Consider the following 22,050-nt stretch of genomic DNA (forward strand, 5'->3'; position numbering starts at 1 on the left):
AGGCCAAACACTCTCTGACATAAATGACAGCAACATCTTTTCAGACCCACCTCTCAGAGTAATGATGGTAAAAACAAAAATAAACACATGGGACTTAATTAAACTTAAACATTTCTGCACAGCGAAGGAAACCCTAAACAAAACAAAGAGACAACTCATAGAATGGAAGAAAATACGTGCAAATGAGGTGACTGACAAGGGATTAATCTCCAGAATTTATAAACACCTCCTACAACTCAATACCAAAAAAACAAATAACCCCACAAAAAATGGACAGAAAATCTGAACAGACAGTTCTCCAAAGAAGACACACAGATGGCCAAAAAACACAGGAAAAGATGTTCACCATAACTCAGTATTAGAGAAATGCAAATCAAAATCACTATGAGGTAGCACCTTACACTGGCCAGAATGGCCATCATCAAAAAGTCAACAAACAATAAGTGCTAGAGAGGGTGTGGGGGAAAAAGGTACTCTATTACACTGTTGGTGGGAAAGTAAATTGAAACATTATGGAGATTCCTCAGAAACTAAAAGTAGAACTACCATTTGATCAAGCAGTCCCACTCCTGGGCATCTATCCAGAGAAAACCATGACTCAAAAAGACACATATACTCCAATGTTCATGGCAGCACTATATGCAATAGCCAAGAGATGGAAACAACCTAAATGTCCACTGACACAAGAGTGGCTAAAGAAGATGTGGTACATATACACAATAAAATATTACTCAGCCATTAAAAGGAAAGAAATAACAGCATTTGCAGCAACATGGATGGACCTGGAAATTATCATGCTAAGAGAAGTCAGTCAGACAATGAAACACCAACATCATATGCTATCACTTACATGTGGAATCTAAAAAAAGGACACAATGAACTTCTTTGCAGAATAGATACTGACTCACAGACTTTGAAAAACTTATGGTTTCTAAAGGAAATTGAACCTCATAAATGCATAATGAGTTCATTAAGGTTCTAGGGCCTTTAATGTACTTATGATGGGTTAGAAGAGTGGAAACAAAGAGTATGAGCTCTCTGGAGTCCACAAACCTTTGTGGAAAAGTCTGCCCTGCACAGTGGATGTGATAACAGGATTCGGATTTGGTGGCCTCCATAATTTCTCAGTGCTCCACTAGCAGGGGGACAGCCCCCAGTGTACTCTGTCCTTGCCACCATCTCTCTAGAAACTCCAGCCTCAATGTCTGTGGTGTTGGTATGAGCCCATATCAAAGCCCAGTGTTTGAAGGGGAGAAGTAACAATAGCTGGAGGAGTCCACAATTGCTTTTTTAAAAAAGTAAAAGTTTAAAATCAAAACATAAAACAAATGTAAAAAAACCGTGTCCATATAAGTCAGTGGACAAGATGAAGGGTTAGTAATTGCCTGGTTCTATCAACAGCTGTCAGTGGGGAAGGAATTAAAACAACAACAAACAAAACTTTCTCCTAAATCTGGCCAAGCTATCTGTTAAAGCTGGTTTCCATTAAATGTTTGTTAATTTAATTTATAAAAGCCAACCCCGATGGTGGCTGTCTGCTGCACACAATAGGGGCTGTATGTGTACAGGCTGGCTCTCTGCCAGTATATAGTGTCATACAGACTGGTATCTTGTATGTAAACATTGTTTGAATCTCTAATAATCAAAATTCAAAAAACTCCCTCCATGGCTCCAATATCTTTATAATGCAAAACAAATACTGAAATTCCTGTGTCCAGTTCCTGTATTTAGACTGTGGGCCTTCTGGTTGGCAAATCAATGTGAACAGGGTTTGTTTCACCACTTTCATTAGGTCAAAGTTTTCACTTCCGTTACGGAGAGAGAGAGGAAGTTGGCACTGAAGGAGAATCAAATCTGTGTTATATGCTTTACTGTCATTTGGACTGAATGTTGCATTTGATAAAACCTTCTTACATGACAGAAGTCCTGTTTGATGTTAAATATTGAGTATGTATAGCTTATGGGCACATAGTGACTTATGGATATGCTGGGTATTTCTTGTCTGCTATAATTATATACAAAACAAATACAAAAATAGTGGTAAATAAACATATTACGATAGGTCACATAATATTCTAATACAAATATTGATTGTCATAATTAATAATATAAGTTAAATTTAAAAACTGAAGGTAAAGGTAAGAGAGGATATTCATTCTCTTTTCCTGGCCTCTATTCAGTCCACAAATATCTCCCACACAACTTTTTTCCCTTTCCCAACTCACCAGTGGTCAAGCAATGAGAGGTGAAGGCTGTGTTTTTTTTCACTCCACCAAGAAGGAAATCTTTACTGGGTATCTTCTACATGCTCTGCATTGGGCTAGATAGAATGAAAGATAAAGAGCAAATGTAAGGAATGTCTCTTGTCTCCAGCAACTTATGGTCCATTTATACATCCCCCCAATGGCTCTTCCTTGGAATTGTGTCATTTGTATAAAAATCTTGTTCTACTGGCCACCCAGGGAACAACAGTCAGTGTGGAGCCCATTGTGTGGCTATGGTGAAAACCACTGAGATACAGGTCAAGCTCATCGATCTTTTTTCAGGAACTATCAAGTACTCACCTTGTCCCATAGTAAACACTGGTGTGTTTGAGCTTGAGTGTGTTTGTGTAAGAAAGGATGATGGATAAATTTAACTTAAATCACTTCAACATGAACCTTCCTATTTAATAGTAACCCGAAAGAGTCAGTTGAGCACCCATATGATCCAATATTGGATGTCTACAAAAGGAAGGGGTTAACTCAGGGACTAAAAATCAGAGTGGATGTTTGATATAATATGGAAAAATCAACAGGTTAATTGACTTTGTTGTTCTTATTTGTTTTGCTCAGTTTTGTTTTCCAGTGGTAACTAGCTGCCATGATATTCTGTGGATGTCATTTAATTCCCCGTCCAGGATGTCATTTAGGCATGGGGAGAATGTGGTTTGTTGATGAAAAACTTATCTGTGGGCAATACTCATGTGGACCTCATTTCTATTAAAATAATATGCTTTATTTAGCCAATGAGTTGGAATTTGTAAAAAATTCCTTTTTGCTAAAGTCATCTCTGTGTCTCATTTTAAAACCAACCCAGATATCTTAGATCCAAAGAGAAACCGTCAGTCAACACTTTGTCAAACTGTAGAATGTTGATTTGCTAAAACTAACATGGTTTTCCTTTGTTTTCTTGCACATACCTTTTACTTAGTTATTATCCATCCCAGTACTTTTCCATTTGGACAGATATCAAAGCCAAGAGGCTATGACAAATGAGACTATTCACACCTACTATATGGCATCAAGTGAACAAAAGTTAGCAGCTGAGGTCTGAGGAACGATTGTGTGTTTAGTATCTGAAAACCAAGTTCCAATGTCACCTTGATGGACTAACACTGAGCACTGTCTTTCAATGGCCTCTGGGTCTCATTTTCAGTCTTTAAGATAAAGATGATGCTGGAGTTCCTGCTTTGGTAAGGTAGAAACGAATCTGACTACCATCCATGAGGATGAGGGTTTGATCCCTGGCCTTGCTCAGTGGATCAGGAATCCAGCATTGCTGTGAGCTGCGGTGTAATGCCTTAGATTTAAAATCACTTCAAGGAGTTCCTGTCGTGGCTTTGTGGTTAAGGAATCTGCCTAGGAACCATGAGGTTGCCGGTTGGATCCCTGGCCTTCCTTGCTCAGTGGGTTAAGGATCTGGCGTTGCCGTGAGCTGTGGTGTAGGTTGCAGACACGGCTCAGATCCTGCATTGCTGTGGCTCTGGCATAGGCCGGTGGCTGCAGCTGTGTTTTGACCCCTAGCCTGGGAATCTCCATATGCCGTGGGAGCGGCTGAAGAAATGGCAAAAAGACAAAAAAATAAATAAATTAAATAAATAAAATAAAGTCACTTCAAAATAAAGAGAAGGAACATTAAGTTGAAATTCAATGTATTTAGAAAAATTGGAAATTTTTAACAAATACACTAAACAACTAGACTAATAAAAATCACTGTAATTAAGTAATTCTACTCTGAATATCCTACCTACCCAGTTGAAATTTTGAAAGAAAATAATGTAACTCTCATCATAAAATATTAATGTAAGCCAACCTTTATTTCTGGGGACAAATTATAAAGGAGTTTTATCTATCCCTTTTTAAGTGAAATATAGTTGACATATAACACTTATTTGTCATACAACATCATGATTTGATATATGTATATAAGAGAGTTGCCACAATCAGTGTAGTTAACTGTTCATATGCAAAGCTACAAATTTTTTTCTCCTGATGAAACATTTCAGATCCACTCTCTTAGCAATTCTCAAATATACAGCACAGGAGTTTCCATTGTGGTGCAACAGAAACGAATCTGACTAGCATCCATGAGGATGCAGGTTCGACCCCTGCCCACCCTCAGTGGTGTGGGGATCTGGCATTGCCGTGAGCTGTGGTGTAGGTGGCAGTTGTGGCTTGGATCCCACGTTGCTGTGGCTGTGGTGTAGGCTGGCAGCTGTAGTTCCAATTTGACCCCTAGCTTGGGAACTTCCATATGCCACAAATGCGGCCCTAAAAAGCAAAAATAAATAAATAAATAAATGAGAGAAAGAAAAGAAAGAAAAAAAAGATACAGTACAGCATTGTTAACTCTGGTCAACAAGCAGTGTAGTACATTCCCAGGACTGATTGATTTCATAACTGGAAATTGCACCTTTTGAAAAACTTCATCCAGATATTTATTTATTCTTTTATTTCTCTGTGTTTTTTTTGTTTGTTTGTTTGTTTTGTTTTGTTTTTTTGTCTTTTTAGGGCCTCACCACAACATATGGAAGTTCCTAGGCTAGGGGTTGAATCTGAGCTATAGCTGCCAGCCTACACCACAGCCACAGCAACGGGGGATCTGAGCTGTGCCTCTGCAACTTACACCGCAGCTCACAGCAACACCAGATCCTTAACCCACTGGCGAGGCCAGGGATTGAACCCAAGTCCTCATGGATACTAGTCGGGTTTGTTACCACTGAGCCATGATGGGAACTCCTATTTATTCTTTACTTCTGGGATCCTAATCAAGATATAATGCTATAGTTCTCAAGCTGTGGACTAAATATCCCAGGAGTATGGTGATAGCCCAAGGGCAAACGTAAAGGCACAGATGACTTAGAGTACCAACTTAACAGTTAGAGGTAAAATTCACATTTACCCATTTATATAAAGGGTAAATACACGTCATGAATTAGGAGCAAGATTTTCAGTTACTTTCACAACAAATCATATTCGGAAAGCTTCAGTTCTGATGAGCTTACACTCCAAATTGCACAAGCAAAGTTGTACTTCTCTGACAGTTACTTCTTTTTGCAGAATTTTTTTTTCTTTCTTTTTAGGGCCACACCTGTGGTGCATAGAAGTTTCCAGGCTAGAGGCTGAATTGGAGCTGCAGCTGAGGCCTATGCCACAGCCATGGCAACACCAGATATGAGCCACATCTACAACCTATGGCAACTCGAGTTCCTTAACCTACTGAGCCAGGCCAGGGATCAAATCTGAATACTCACAAAGACAGTGTCAGGTACTTAACCTACTGAGCCACAACAGGAACTCCTGCACAATTTTCTGATGTTCCAACATAATGGCAATACCTTCAGTAACAGTTTTAAAGAAAATGCCAACATTTTCCCATACAATTATAGATATCCTCCACAGAAACATTAAAACATGACTCACAAATGTGCATGTTCAGAAAGCCAGCACAAAAAAGCTTGTTTTGGGCCAGGTTGCTTGTGTTAAAGAAACAGAACTTAAACTGGTTTTCAGGGTACCTGCATCAGAAATCTCTGGAAATGCTTATTGAAATGAAGATCTTTAGAATATACCTATATCCAAAGGATACTCATTTCTGGAGCAAAGGTTCAGGAATCTTCCTGGAAACATATTTGTAGGACTGATCCATAGACACAGGGAAGTTTGCAATTTCTGATGGCTGAAGGAATTTAAATTCCCCTGTCTAGCTTTCCTGTATAGCACTTTTCTCAATTGGTCTTTTTTTTTTTTTCCTTTTGAGGGCTTTAGGGCCACACCCATGGCATGTGGAAGTTCCCAGGCTAGGGGATGAATCAGAGCTGTAGCTCCTGGTCTACACCACAGCAATACAGAATCCAAGACCCACTGAGCGAGGCCAGCAATCCAACCTGAATCCTCGTGGATACTAGTCGGGTTCATTACCACTGAGCCACAAAGGGAACTCCCTCAGTTGGGCTTTTGACAAGAACATGGTGGCAGCTGAACCCCTAACAGTTTTTAGAGTTGGATGAAGGATGCACCATTCACTTTGAATACCAAAACTCTAGGTGGAAAGTTTACTGTTTTATTAGGGCTATCGAGAGCCTGACTTACAGCCTTGCTCCTTTGGAGAATCAGTGGAGAACTCACCTGAGAAGGGTGACCATGGCTACTAAAAAGAATGTCTAACATATTCTGAATCTGACTTCAATTTGTTTAGTGACTGAACAAATGTCTGAATGGAGACCACACATCAGACCATTCTTTCTCTTCACAAAAATCAAGTTCCCTAGGTTGTTAAGAAACAGCATGCCAAAATATGGTTCTATGGTCTACTAGTTTTGTATCAGACCTCTTTAGAACTGCTCCTCTTAGAGTATTTATTAGTTTGCAGAATTTGGAAGAGGAAGGTGAAAAGATAAGTTATTTTTTTCTTGAACTTGTTTGACACAAGAATCTTTGTGTTGGACAGCAATTTACAGGCATCTTTCTGCTGCTCAGAGGAAGATTCAGAAATCACATTGATCTGAAACAGCATCATCTGGGAGCTTGTCAGAGATCCATAGTCTCAAGCCTCCACCCCAGAACCACTGAGACAGAGTCTGAAGTTTTAAAGTCTCCAGGAGATTTGTACACATGTCAAGTCTAAGAAGCAAAGCGGTAGAACACATTTTGAGAACCAGGGCCAAGGACGATGACAGAAATGGTTTTAACCTGGGAAACTTCAATAATCAATCTTAGAGTTCATTCACCTTGGATCCTGAAAGACTTCGGTGTTTCTTCCAAGGAACATCTGCTCTGGCAAGGGGATTTTTCACTGGGAAAATTACATCTGAAGGCTGTCGGTAAAGCAATTCTTTCTGCAATTGAGAAAAGTACAGGGCTGTGCTGTGGTTCATAATATTTTTTTGACCCAGGCACAGTTTTGCTGTGCACTAAAGCTGCCCTGTGGAGCTAGAGATGAGAAAAGAATCAGAACCTTGCCTGCCATTTGAATCTGCTCCCTTGCAGAGAAATAGCCCATTTTCTAGCTGCAGCTGAGAACATATCATCCTGTTTTAGCTGACAAGTCATCAGAACTTTTCCAAATGATTATTCCCAAGCCACTCTGAATCCCAAGCCTAGATTCTGAATCAGGTGCGTGTGAAATACAAACTGGGTTGAGTTGGGAAGGAAAAGATGAAGCTCGAGCCTTAACAAGCAAAATGTACATGTTAATAAAAGCCATGCACGGCCTCAAGTCCATGTAAGGTATGGCTCAACCAGCTAGAGCAAGGTTCCCATCGGAATCTTCCCAGCGTACAGCCATGACTCATGGCCAGAGCCATCTTGTCCCTGCAAGAAAAGCATAAATCATCATCCATTCTTAAAAATGATGCCAAAAGTGCATTTTATTCAAATGCATTCCTTAAAATAATTGCTGAGAAAATAATACAAGAGTATTCAACTGACAACTGAGTCTTTAGTGCTCACATCTGGAAGGAAAAATGTGTCATGGGTGGTTACAGTGGATTCTAGAGATGCTGGGAATTCCTAAACACACAAAAAGTCCCCGAACATCAGAGCTGCCTTTTTTCTTTGGAAGAGGAAACTTCTGTGCTTTGGTCACACCTACAAAGAGATCTCCTAATTGTTATGATGCAAACTTCATCATGTTTTTCATTCCTTTTGTTTTCTTTTCTTCTTTCATATTTTTAACCAGTGGCATGAGGGGAAAAAAAAGTATTTGTCATAGATTCCTTCTATGACAAATCCTTCTCTTTCCTCTCTCTCTCTTGCCTATATCCTTTCCACTAATGTTCAGACAGGCTCAGGATTCTTTTGCAATTGTAATAAAGCATCTGTTTCTCCTCCTGCTACCTTTTCTTAAGTCAGTCTCCTTAAGTTTCTTTTACAACTCCATCCCCTCACCCTCTATGTGGTCTAGGTACCCCAAAAACCACCTCTGAGATGGCAACACAAGGATGTGATCCTAAAAACAGCAGTAGAAGAGCAGAATATACCAGGAGAGAGCAGGAAGTAGATACTATCAAACCAGTTACGATGGTGGGCCACTAGTGCTCAGGGCCCTGATGAGCCCTGAGAGACAGTGGAGAATATTCTTTAGAGTTATTGTAACTGAAAGGCAAGGGCCTGGGATACAGAGTTTTCAAATCCCTGTTTGTCATGTTTGAGGGCTATTTCTGGGGACACTGACTTTGTCATTTTGGCTTGTCCTGTGCTTAGGCTAAGGTACTCTGCAGGCCAAATACATATGTATATTCATACATACATAATACACACATGCATATATACATATACACATATACACATATGTATATATATATACACATACATATACATACACATATGTATATACATACATCCCTCCCTCAAGCAAAGCAGCCTTTGGAATATAGAAGTGACTGCTCTAGGAATATTGGTAAGATACCCACAACATCTGTTCCACCCTCTGTTCTTTGTTCCACTCAAGCCCTACAGGAGCTCTTGCTAAGCACCATGTGATTTAGATGCTTAGGCTTTTTCCAGAAGTTGCACTGCTTGCTTTATGGGTCCGTTGTTTAAAGGCTCAAAGCCACTGCTTCCTTCTCAAAACCCCCACAGCATCACATCTTTCTGGATGTTCTTCTTTCTCTCTTGCCACTCTTATCATTCTTGCAGACTCATCTTCCTCGATTTAAACTGGAAGTGTCAGGTTGCTCAAGTGTGCTAAGACCTTTCTTCTTCTCCTCCTACCTATGCTTGCTGGGTGAGCACATCTGCCCCTATGGTTCAGTTACCATCTATAACACCTACAAATCTGACACACATTTCTGTGTCTGGTGGTTCAGACCCCTGACCAATGAAGCTGATGACCTGTACAACATCAGACATTCCACACTTGTTGCACATGCAATGATTAGGCACAATATTCATCTTCTGTCTCGTTTCCAAGAGAAGACAAAAGAATGGCCCTCATCTAATAGTTCCTCTCTCAGTGAATAATATCACCTTCCGCTCAGGTGGGCAAACTGGAAAACCAGCAGCCATGACACATGCCTCTTGCCTCCTCTGAATTCTGGACCTCAATCCACTGGATGCCATCAATAGGTTATTTCTTAACTTGATCTACCCCGGTCCCTTTCTTCATTATCCTTACCTCTTACCGTAGTCTACCACACAGCCTCCCCAGATCTATTAACACTGCAGTCCGAGGGAGAATTAGTATTACAGCTCTGATGGTGTGACAGCCCTTGGGAGCTGATCCTTCTCTTCTCTGCTTCCCCTGTCCCACGCAGCACTAGTCTCTACCTAGGGCTTTCTGTTCCACTTATGCTTTTACCTTTGTTTGATTCCAGAAACTGTCTGTCTGGCCTCGGGATCTTTATAACTGCTATTGCCTAAACCTTGAAGCCATTTCTCCCAGCACCTCTTTCCATTAACATCTACAGATCCTTCAAATATGAGTTAAGCCACAACTACCTCAAAGAAGCCTTTCCTGCTTTTCCTGATTCCTCTAAGAAAAGGATTGGTTCCCCTAGTATTCCATTCTTTAGGACATTCCACTGAACCTCTTAACTTGTTACAACAGTAATTAATTCTTTGTGTAATTAGTTGTCTGTCTCAGTGTAAACTCCCTAAGGACACGTAGTGGGCCAGTTTAATTCACAGCCAAATATCCAGCACCTTGAACAATGCTAATCACTCAATATATTTTTACTAAGCCTGTTGACAATTCAAAAAAGTTAAGTCTGCTTAGCTTGAGATGCATTTGCTCTTTGGTTTTATATGCTACTCATCTGCTTCCATGTATAGGATGTTGAACATCATCCTAAAATAATGGAAGTGTATATGTATTAGTTTGCCGGGGCTGCTGTAACAAAACACAAACTGGATGGCTTAAACAACAGAAATTCATTGTCTTATGAGGACTAACAGTCTGAAATCAAGGTATCAGCAAGGCCAGTTCCTTTTTAGGGTCATAAGGGAAGGGCCTGTTCTAGGCCTCCCTCCTTGGCTTACAGATGGCTATCTTTGTGTTCACATGGTGTTCTTACTATACATACTCTGTCTGTCTAGCTAGCTAGCTACCCAGCGAGCCAGCTTGCTAGCCAACTGAACTATATGTACCAATTTCCCATTTTTATAAATACCATCATACTGGATTAGGATCCACCCTCATGACTTCATCTTAACCAGTTACATCTTCAATGATTGTATGTCCAAACAAGATTACATTTCCAGGTACTGAGAGTTAGGACGCTAACACACGAATCTGAGGGGGAGCATACAGTTCAACCCATGACAATATCTAAGGGTTTTAAGTAAGGGAGGTAAGTGACTATACTGACACTGCTGATAGATCATGAAGGCTGTAAGGTTAAGGGAAATTGGAGGGGGCGGGACTGAGGCTAGGGGCCTAGTATAATGCTTGGAGCAATGCCTACAAGTGTAATTCCTCTATTAGCATTGCCCACAATCAAAGCGCTGCCCCACTGAGTGTTAATAGCACCAACTTCATTACATTAGGGTCAGTTTTCTTAATCTTAAGCCAATCCATAAAATTGGCTATATTTTAGCATCACATAGTTTATAGTGCTGGAGGAAAAAAAAAACAAAACTATATTGGCTTGTGACCTGACTTCAGAACTTATACTTTCCCTCAATATCTCAGCCTAACACTCAAAAAAGAAAAAAAAAAGTTGTTTTTTAAGGAAAAATAAGCCAGTGAGGTGGCTAGTGACTTAATTTTGTTTATGTGAATATATTTGTGCCAAAGAAGAATTGTGTAAGCATTATTCAAATATTTCTGTTTCCATTGATATGGAGGCATCGTCTGGGACTATCCAATAAGAAAGTGGATCTTAGATCTTTATAAAGATAAGAAGTATGAACCTGAGTGGAAGCCAAGGATTCATCACACTTAAAACACCTTCTTCCCTAATTCAGTCCCATGCCAATCCATTCTTTTTTCTTTCCTTTCAATTATGTAGCCTAGTCTCCACCCATAAGGAACTCTGGGTCTTGTCCCAAGAGGAGAGTTGTCCAACTTATTTTTCCCTTCCAGTCCTTGGCAAGTCTGTTGGGTGACCCACTCGGACACCTCAGAGGGTGGTTCTTCCCACCCCCTCAAGCCACAGCAACAACGCCTTAGTCATTTCATACCCTTGGCTCTTGGCTCTGTCATCATTTTAAGTCTGTGAAGACTACTTTGTCATTAACTCATTTCACTTATGTAAGGAGAATTAGCCAGAGGAGTGCCTCTGATTGTTCACAATCCACCCCCCCAAAAAAATTATAGTGTTGCTATTGCCCAATGTCCAGAAGACAAAGACAGAAGACAATGGCCATTTTGCCATGATAGAATTCTGAATAACAGGACAATGTAATCTGTTTATTCTGTGAATTGTACCCTGCAGCAAGCCACATTAGGCCATTCTTTTGGACAATATTTTAATAAGAAGGCAAAGAAAAATGGATTATTTTATATAGGAAGGAGGCACATCTGAAATTTTTGGGATAATATACCTAGGCTAATATTAGATGTTAACCATAGAATCAATTTAATTTTCTATAAGGTTAATCTCTTACATCTCCTTTGAGAGATACAGATTATAAAATATGAATAAACAATATGTGATATTTTTATATATAAGAAGCCTAAATTTTATTTTCTTATTAATAGAATTTGAAGGGAAGAGTGATAAATAGACAAGCTATACTGTAGGTACCCATTTTGTTAAGAGGAAAATAAATACAATCTTATAAATTCCATTAGAAATAGAAAAAGATTGATTCACCATTTTGAGGAACAGAAGAAACTATGGAGTTCCCATTGTGGCTCAGTGGGTTAAGAACCAGACATAGCATCCATGAGGATGCAAGTTCGATCCCTGGCCTTGTTCAGTTGCAGATGTGGCTCAGATCTAGTGTTGCCATGGCTGTGGTGTAGGCCTGCAGCCGCAGCTCTGATTTTTTTCCCCTAGCCTGGGAACTTCCACATGCTACAGGTGTGGCCATAAAAAAGAAAAAAAAAAAAGAAGAAGAAGAAGAAGAAAAAGGAAAAAGCATTTCATGACAAACAGAATGAGGGTGCCAACCTAAGAGCTTCTAAAATTTTAATGTGCTTTCAGTTAAAGAAAACTTGGACTTTTATGTGAGCAGAAGTAACATATAGACAGAAACGTTGTCAAGATAACCCAAGGGAAGAGTGCTGATGAGAAGAATTAACTCATGAGTCTGCAAAGACCAATGGAGCTGGATGAAATAGCCATGGGTAGAGCTTTAATTAAGGCTTTAATTGCTATTGTAATGGTTCTTCTGCTTCTCCTTTTACATGTGGATGTAGCCAAAGCTTACAAGCTCAGAACTAAACCCGAAGATTGTCTCCTGTGAGTCCTCACCCTGCTCATGTATGATCAGTGGCAGTGGGATGGTTGAAAACATCTGCTAAGTGTCCCCAAAAGTTTTAGCTGAAATATTTAAATCATAAACTTCTCTGTCAACCCCTTGTCTCGATAAACTAAAATGGATTTAATTCTCATTAGTTATTCTTCTATCATAGCTAATGGCTCACAATGGCCCCATTTTCCAGGGATTTTCCTTGGCAAAATGGTGGTCATTTTCCCAGGAGATCCATCCCACTCCCATTGCAGGGCAGCCCACTGCCAATGACTGGATGGCGTGAAGGATGTGAAAGGCCAGCCAGTCACCTCAAGGGAGGGAAAGATGCACGGGGTCATGCCTGCTCCAGAGCCTCTATTGGATCAGGGCAAAGCCAGAGCCCAGCAGGGGCCATATTCTGTCATGGCTCCTTCCCAACCTCTTCCTTCTTCACTCACCTCCTCCTGAGAGCTCAACTCCCATAAATCACATGCAACCAAATCTCTTTCTGAGGCTCTGCTTCTAAAGAAGAGGACCTAAGTCAGGCCATAGTTCTAAATCAATTACAGGTAACTTGTTTTCACTTATTTATTTCATTGACTCCTCAGGACTACCCTATTTGGGAAGCCCTATGACTTTTTAGCCATGCCTGTGCTATCTGGACATTCCCAGGCCAGGGACTGAACCCATGCCAGAGTAGTGACCCAAGCCTCAGCAGTGACACCAGATCCTTAACCCACTGAGCCACCTGAGAGCTCAGGGAAGTCCTATAATCAAGAAGACCAGAAACCAGGGTTGAGCCAAGGTTTTTCTCTTGTTCCTAAACATACTCTATATTTCTTATGCCAAACTGCTGCCTTAGACATTGGTGGTAACAACTTAAGGACAGATAACCAATAATATGAATAAAGTAGCTACAGAGGTCAGAATTTGAATGAATGTGTTGTCATCTCCACATTAACACTTGCAACAGCCAGATACTGCCCAGTGTTTCCTTGACATAAAGTGGTATTTTTCCATTAGGAAAAGAGGAGATGAAGAAGGGAGAAAGAAAAGAAAGGGAAAGGAATGAAAGAAGGAAGGAAAACAAAAGAGGAAGAGAGGATAGAAGAGAGGGAGGAAGAAAAGGAAAGCAGGAAAGACAGGCAGACAGACACAAGCACAGGAAGAAGAGGCTGCAGCAGATACTTGTTTTAATGGGCTTTTAGCCTCTTAGGTGATCCCTGGGCTCACTTCTTGGCTGGAAGGCACCACAAGTCATTTCTCCTCTCTAATTCTTTGTGTTGTGGGACAGTTGGAAATGCTTTCATCGCGGGCTGAGCCTCAGTGCAGAGCTTGGCTGGGAATCACTCTTCTGCTAAGAACTATGAAGAGTTTCCAGGGAGGGCTTGTAAACTAGTTATCTCTGCTGATGACCACATCTGTGTGGATACCTGTGGTACAGAAACACACCATGTAATAAAGAGGATCTTGTATTCTGGGAATTTCTGCTACGTGGGCTTGCCTTTCCCACTACATTTAAGATGCCCTTTTCCTATGAAAAAAGAATCAGAATATGGAGTGATAGCCACCCATAGGGTGAGAAAGAGGCTTTTCTGATTTTCATTTTGTGTCCAAGCAAGGCCAAGTATCATAGGAGTTATTTAGAAAGTTCTTAAGACTTCTAGAAAAAGCCCACTCTGAAGGCATGGAGGATGCAGAATGCCTCCTATGTGTCAGACTCAGCAACAGCCCTGAATATTTTATGTCACCTCAGGGGAATCTTATAACAGCCGCTGAAACTGGCACCCTGGTCCCCATTTCCCAGAGGAGAAAATGGAGAGTGAAAAGGTTAAAGCCATCTGTCCAAATTGGGAAACTAGGAAATGAAGAAACTCAGCTTCAAAACCAGGTTGGAAGGATTTCTCAACCCAAGGTCAGCTCTGATGGAAGCAGGGGCAGTGACTTCTCAGGTACCCACCACCATCTCATAAAGGGGACACTTTAGCACCTGGAAGAAGTGATATTTGCAATGGTCATTTGCTTCTGAAATATCTGCTCTGCCCAATTCTCCAAACTCTGTAGAGATCTACCAGCCTTCCAAAGAATACAAAAAGATTCACTATCGAATGTAGACTATTTCTAAACCACAAGAAACAGTAAGGAGGTTTTTTTTGGTGACTCAATGGGTTAAGAATCTGGCCTTTGTCATTGCACATGACCCAGGTTGCAGCTGTGGCACAGGTTTGATCCCTGACTTGGGAACTTGGCATGTCAAGGGAGCAGACACACACACACACACACACACACACACAAAAAGACAGGGTAAGTAAGGCTGAAAGAAAAGGAGGCATGGAAACAGCCTGCTATAACAGAGATTTCCCAGGATGACTAAAAGCAAAAGAGAAAGGCCTTCAGTGAAAGATTTTTGTTTGAGCTCATGGGGCTGAAGAAACTGGAAATGAATGTGGTTGCTCCCAAGGAATCTGAGGCTCAAAGCTGTAGCTTGGAGCTGCTAGGAATCTGATATCCACAGGCATCTGCCCAGAAGAGTGACCTTTGACTTCATCACTGCTTTTAGTAAATATGGGAAGAAGATGACTTAAAGAAGCTTGAAAAAACTGTTTATTTTTAAAGACAAGAAGAAAGCATGTCAATTAGCTAACTAAAAAAGTGTCTGGTTTGAAATCTAATCATCAAATGGGGATGGGACTAAATGATTTACAAGTTTACTTCCAGCAGTATTTTAGGATTGGGGCTATATTAGCTAGAAGATGTACCTGATAGATGGCAATAGATTATATGAGGTTACAAACATTTACAAGGAAGCTCAATAGCCTTCTAAACCTAGAGTATTTGCAAATGCTATTTATGTTATTTTTTGAACAGCAATTATTTTATATCCCTTGATATAAATTATTATTATTATTATTATTATTATTATTATTATTATTATTATTATTGTCTTTTGTCTTTTTAGGGCCACACCTGTGGCATATGGAGGTTCCCAGGCTAGGGATAATTGGAGCTAGAGCTGCTGGCCTACTCCAGAGCCCAACAACGCCAGATCCTTAACCCACTGAGCGAGACCAAGAATCGAACCTGCAACCTCATGGTTCCTAGTTGGATTTGTTTCTGCTGTGCCACAACAGGAACTCCTAAATTATATTTTCAATAACATGACTTTCTTCCCTCTGGTTGCAAAAATAAGTGATATGATTTGAACCATTGTTTATAAATAATAACTAATAATAATATAAATTTTAAGATATAATATAAATAAGCCATAAAAGTAAATAATAAATGATATGATTCACACACTAGTTAATAAGTTCATGGAAAGAAGGAGTAGTGAATAAATTTTTAAAAGCCATTTAAATTAGTCTAGGCATTGTTGCAAAGATGATAGTTATTTTGGCAGATACTTGCTCAAAAGCTTTCACTGTTTGTAATTACTGGTGCAGGTAGGTTATATATACAAGATGTGCCCTGGTACAGTCTAGAAATGGATGAATGCTTTGTTATTAGGACATCTATATGCCATGCCTTTTAAATAAAAATAATTATGTACAATTGAAATGTTTGCTGCTTCTTTGCTTCATCATTCTGGATCTAATTTTATATAAGTGTTGGAAAAGGATCAGGACATTTGAAATGGTTGAAATGACAACAGTGAGAATTTACCAGCTACTTTCAAGCTCTCTTGTTCAGTCAGATGACTGATATCCATGAACAGTGAGCAGAACCACTTGGCTTTATCTAGGAGGCCAGTAGGGAATGGGAAGGAGTGGGATAATAAAAGATGTATTTCAGAGAAAGGGCTAAGGAGTGTTTCCCTGGCTTTGTCCTTGGAATTTCCTAGACACACTCCATGCATACTCTTGGGCTTCCACAACTAGAGGTCACGGACAGAGCAGGGCTGCACCTTTAACCCTCCCAGCAACACTGTTTACTGTTTATATAAATGAATTAATGAATGAGTGAATGTCAAATTACCAAGGGAAAGGTACAGTACATTCATTCTGGCTTTCTCTGACAATTTTCTTTTTTCTTTTTTTTTTTTTTTAGGGCCACACCTGCAGCCTATGGAAGTTCCCAGGCTAGGGGCTGAATTAGATCTACAGCTGCTGGCCTACGCCATAGCCACAGCAATGCCAGATCTGAGCCACATCTGTGACCTACACCACAGTTCACAGCAACACCAGATCCTTAACCCACACAGTGAGGCCAGGGATTGAACCTTTGTCCTCATGGATGCTAGTCTGATGCATTTTCACTGAGCCATGGTGGGAACTCCTCTCTGACAATCTTCAATTGACAATTTTCAAATTCTCAACTTCCCCAGAGGAAAATGAGAAACTCTCATTGGCAGATAGAAAATTAAGGCACAGATGTGTCCGCGGTGACACAGCAGGGACATGGCAGGACTAGGGATTGAACTAGCCAGTCTGACTTCATGGCCCACACTCTTTACTACTTCCCACCACTACTTAGACTCTGTAGACCTCAAGATACTGCACACAACTTACTTGGAAAGCCAGGGGATGAATTACCCCCTCATGGTAACATAGCATTTGTCCACAAGAGGAGACATGTACATTATCACCTATTCCAAGAGGTGGCCTTTAGGATTATAGGAATATGTCCAGGTCAAACTGAGTAGACACTGAAATCATCAGGCAAAGAGGAATAGGAGGTTATTTTTTAGAGCATTGGTGAGAACCACATTTCAGAAAGAAGATAAAAGCCTTAAAGGTGCTTTAATCTCTTTAAAACTAGGTGTTTGAAAGCACTTTGGTATCCCCAGCAGTTGGAGAAGCATTCTGACAATTCTTCCCAAAGATGTGCCTATCTGTACCTTTGGATTAAGTCATAAGTACGAAATGTCCTAGGAACATTTTCCTAGTACTTAGTTCAGATCTCATGTGCATCAGTGAGGGGAAAGGTCATTTTTCCCCTCACTGGACCCTCACTGGACCCTCACTGGAACTGCTGTTCACCAGGCTAGGACTACAAAGGTCAACTTCAGTGTGGTTTGCATGGCAACAGAAGGACAAAGATAAGCTTGCCAGCTGCAGGCTGACACACTGGTGCTAAGGGAAGAAACTTACCTCTGAAAATATGGGAGCTGGAGCCCAGATGTAGGGTTCCTATTATGAGTGTTTCTAATTTTCCTCTGGGAAAATTGAGTCTTGTCAGAGGAAGGTGGAATAAATGCCTTTCCTTTGGACATTTACATTCATTAATTCATTCATTTATATAAACAAAGTAGTATTTTCAGGGATGCCTGTAGGGATATTTTTTAATACTCTTGTTCCCCGTCCCCATTACTGTCTAGAGTTGCAGTCCTGATGAGGAGGAACAAATTAAGTCAAAATCAAAATAAGTGTTCTGAAGATGAAAGTGCAAGCGTTAAAAGACAAAGTAGTAATAACCAATTGCTCTATTCTCTTCTTTCTTTTTCTTTCATTTTTTCTTTCTCTTTCTCTCTTTCTCTCCCTCTTTCTCTCTTTCTCTCCTCCTCCTCCTTCCTTGAATCAACATGGTTTTCTGACACACAAATTCATGCCTGCCTTCTTTCCTCCCAGATCCAACTGTCTTACGTGACTATGGAGAGAATTTCCCCCCAAGTTCACTGAGGTATAATTAACAATAAAATGGGAAGATATTTAAAGCTGCACCATTATGCCTCCCAGCAGCTTTGCCAGGAAGGTAAAATAAAGATAGAAAATTAAGGCACAGTAAGATTAACAGTAGGTATGTGGTGGCACAGCAGGATGATGTGATACATGTATGCATTGTGAAAGGATCCTCCCATCTAGTTAATTAACCCCTATCATCCCACAGCTTTATTCTTTCTACTCTCCTATGGTGAGAACATTTAAATTCCACTCTTTTAGCAGATTTCCATTCTATAACACAGTGTTATCACTATAGTCACAAGGTTTTACATTAGATCCTCAGACTTTACTCATCTTATAGCTGAAAGTCTGTACCCTTTACCAACTTCGGTTTCCGCCACACCCCCAACCCCTGGTTACCACCATTCTCCTCTATTTCCCTGAGTTATGCTTTTTAGATTCCATGTATAAGTGAGATCATCCAGGATTTGCCTTTCTGTGTCTGACTTATTTAACTTAGCATTCTGCTCTTCAGGTTCATGTTGATGCAATTAATAGGGTTCCCTTCTTTTTTAAGTCTGAATAGTATTCCACTGTGTGTGTATGTGTATCTCACAACACCTTTATCTATACATCATGTTGTTTCCATACCTTGGCTATTGCAAATTATGCTTCAGTGAACAGAGAAGTTCAGATATCCCTTTGAGATAACAGTTTCATTGTCTTTGGATATATATCTAGAAGTGGGATTGCTGAAAAGACAACCTTATTTAAGGGAACAGGGACAATTCCAATGATGTTCAAGTCATCTTTGGCATTGTTCCATTTCCACACCAGGTTGGATGGGTGTCTCTGTTTCCATTTCAAAAACCTCCCCAAAGTTAGCCCATTTGCCAAGTGAATGAATTAGTGAACGTTTTTTTTCCTGCCTTGTTTCCCAAACACTTAATTGTGGACAACATAAAACCACATAGCTCTTTACTCATCACCAAGGAAATAGTGTTCCTTATGTTATTCCTCATCGTTCCTTGTCCAGACAGGTTTTACATGAGTCAAACCTCAGTGTTTCCACTATAGATTTCATTATGAATAATCTCTGCACCACAGAACATTTATTTACCCCTTGCTCTGTAGCTTGGGTTTACATTTGCTCCATTTCACAAATAACTCTTAAGTTGTGTCCAGCACAGGGAAGCAAAAAATGAACTATTCCTAATAACTGCCACTTCATTTTGAGCTGTAGACACTTTTTCTCTTCCATCCAGTCAATCCACATTACATAATGTGTCTCTATCTTTAAAACACATCTACCCACAGGTCTCCTCAAATCTCCATCCTGCTCTATCAATAGTCTTCTCAGTTTTTATTCTTGGCAAAGCCTTGAAAAAAAGCTGTGAAATAACACAAGTGAAGGAATTAATTATTTCAGTTCTGGTGGGACTGCTCCATGGATTCTGTGTAGGTACATAAACACTGCCAAGAGCATGAGCTTCATTTCCATGTGTTTACCTGTTAAACTAAGCCTTCAATCTCACTTGAGAATCATTTGCTTGTTTCCAAGTGTTGGGTAAACCCTGAAGCTCCATACATTTTCAAATGTGAAAACTCAGGAAGCACATAATTGTGCCTGAGACCTAAGGGAAAACAGTGAATTTTGCAAAGTCTCAGTGACTTTTCCACCAGCCTGTGAATTTTAAATAATGCATGTAAAGTGTTTCTTTCACATGTCATGACCCACAGTTCTCCCTCTATCTCTACATAGAGCAAGTTAAGGGGGTAAATGAAATAAAATGTTTGTTTAAAGCCAAACAGAAATCACTCGTCTACTACCTAAGAAAAAATCAAAAACAAATTTCCAAATGGAAGTTTAAAAAGCCCTCATAGTGTTACTGAATACCATTTCCTGCCAGGAGGACCAAGTAGAATGAACATAAGAATAAAATCCTTATTTGCCAGTCCTAAAAATGAATGACAAAATGAGCAAACACTGAAAAGCAGTATTGATGCCTGTGTAAAAAACATGTATGTGAGCAATTTTAGCTATTTGCTGGATCAGTTAGGAAGCAGCTTGTTCACCTAAGCAAGGACAAGCTGGGTGGTTGGCACAGAGACCTTAAGTAAAACCAGGAGCCACTGGAAGCAGGATGGGTGGGATGACAGGCATATTCTGTTCTGGGGAGCATATGAGAGTTGTCATTTATACTCAGAATCCAGATAGAGAATACAGAATAAGAAGCAGGCCAGGAATTTGGGGACTGTTTACTCTGGTGCATTTATAAAACACACAAAAAAAAATTATGTAACCTTTTTAGATTCTAATCTACAATGACAATTTTGTTGCTAGTTTAAAAGAAGCCAGGGAATTCCCATTGTGGCTCAGTGGTAATGAACCCAACTAGTATCCATGAGGATGTGGGTTCCATCCCTGGCCTTGCTCAGTGGGGAAAGGATCTGGCGTTGTCATGAGCTGTGGTGTAGGTCACAGATGCAGCTTGGATCCCACATTGCTGTGGCTGCGTGTAGGCCGGCAGATGCAGCTCCGATTCGACCTCTAGCCTGGGAACTTCCATATGCTGTGGGTAAGGCCCTAAAAAAAGAAAAAAGGGGGGGAAGGGTATTAAAAGAAACCAGTCATTTAAATAACATAGTAAACTAGTATGCAAATGAGTGACTCCAAAGCTTAAGATGCAGTTATTTTCATTGTCTCTTAATTTGCAGCTTGCTCTGAACCTCCTTCTTTTTTCCAAATCCCTGACCTTAGTGGAGAGATGCAGCTCATCATTGTCAAAGACAAAGCTTTGAGAGCAGGTCAGCAAAGGAGCCTGCTGGATTGGCAGGCTCCAGGGAAGAGCTTGTTCCAGACACAGAGGCCCGAGGGAAGATGAGAGAGAAGAAATGGAACAAAGGAAGCAGTGAGGGACAAGCCCGGGCTCAGCCAAAGGAAGAAGCAGAGGAAAGAGGAAGGTATGTTGGCGGAGTCCCAGCGGTTCCTCATTCCATTTGAGGACACGGTGAGCCATCATTGTCACGCAGCCTTTGGGGTGAAGTGCTGCCTATGTTGGGGGTTCCTCCCCACATTGAAAGTCCCTTGCGATAAAGACAGATGCCATGCTAATACAGGTGGGCTTATGCTCCCCAGCATCTCTTCACAGCCCTGTGAGACTCTGGGGACATTTCCCCCACTACAGACCTCAACAAATGTAGTTATGGCCAACACAGTTCTTACTCAAGGAAAATAATGTCTTCCAGCTGCCTGGGAGTGAGTTTGCCCTTCAGTCCAAAGACAGCCAAAGCATGCCCAAAGCTCCAGGAGCAGGGAGTCTGGGAGGGAACAAGGGAACAGAGAAAAAGCTGCATCTCCAACTGTGGCTAAAATTCCCCAGATTCACAGACACGGCATTAGTTCAGCACCTGAACACAAAGTTGGGCACCCACTGTAGACTCAACCAGCAAGACCTCCACACTTACGTTGCAGCGTGCCTTCCCAGGGCCCCTTACAGATTTACTTTCAATCCATTCTCTTACCATTGCCCTGTTATACAAGGACTAGAGGGTAGAGAAGAGGTGAACTCACTCCAAAGGTATCCCACCACCAGGCCCTGCCCCTCCTTCCAACCCTCTCTTCCCCAAGCAGAGGAAAGAGGATGAAATTTCCTGATGACCGAGGCAGAGGCAGGCAGTGCGTCTTACTTCCACATAGTCTCAGGAAACACATTAATAGTCACTTGGCTCTCACCATATCCCCTTGGAAATCCCCAGGTGTGCCCTTTGCACAACTAAAAATAAATAGAGGAAATAAAGGTGGTTTTCCTTTGAAATCGGCTGGTTGTTATTCTGCTTTGTTCTCA

The 22,050-nt window shown here is 40.7% G+C and overlaps 1 long non-coding RNA gene across 1 annotated transcript in view; it reads right to left on the reverse strand.

Annotated features, from left to right (window-relative positions):
* Window positions 1-2,233: 2,233 nt before the first annotated feature.
* Window positions 2,234-22,050, reverse strand: part of LOC125122113 (uncharacterized) — a 29,011-nt gene continuing 9,194 nt past the window's right edge. The window contains exons 5-6 of the long non-coding RNA XR_007133701.1: window positions 6,992-7,099; window positions 2,234-2,320 (exon numbers count right to left, since the gene is read on the reverse strand). This is a non-coding gene — a long non-coding RNA (uncharacterized LOC125122113). The remainder of the gene's footprint in view (window positions 2,321-6,991; window positions 7,100-22,050) is intronic.

The sequence above is a fragment of the Phacochoerus africanus genome, chromosome 3, assembly GCF_016906955.1.
Source record: "Phacochoerus africanus isolate WHEZ1 chromosome 3, ROS_Pafr_v1, whole genome shotgun sequence".
Lineage (NCBI taxonomy): Eukaryota > Metazoa > Chordata > Mammalia > Artiodactyla > Suidae > Phacochoerus > Phacochoerus africanus.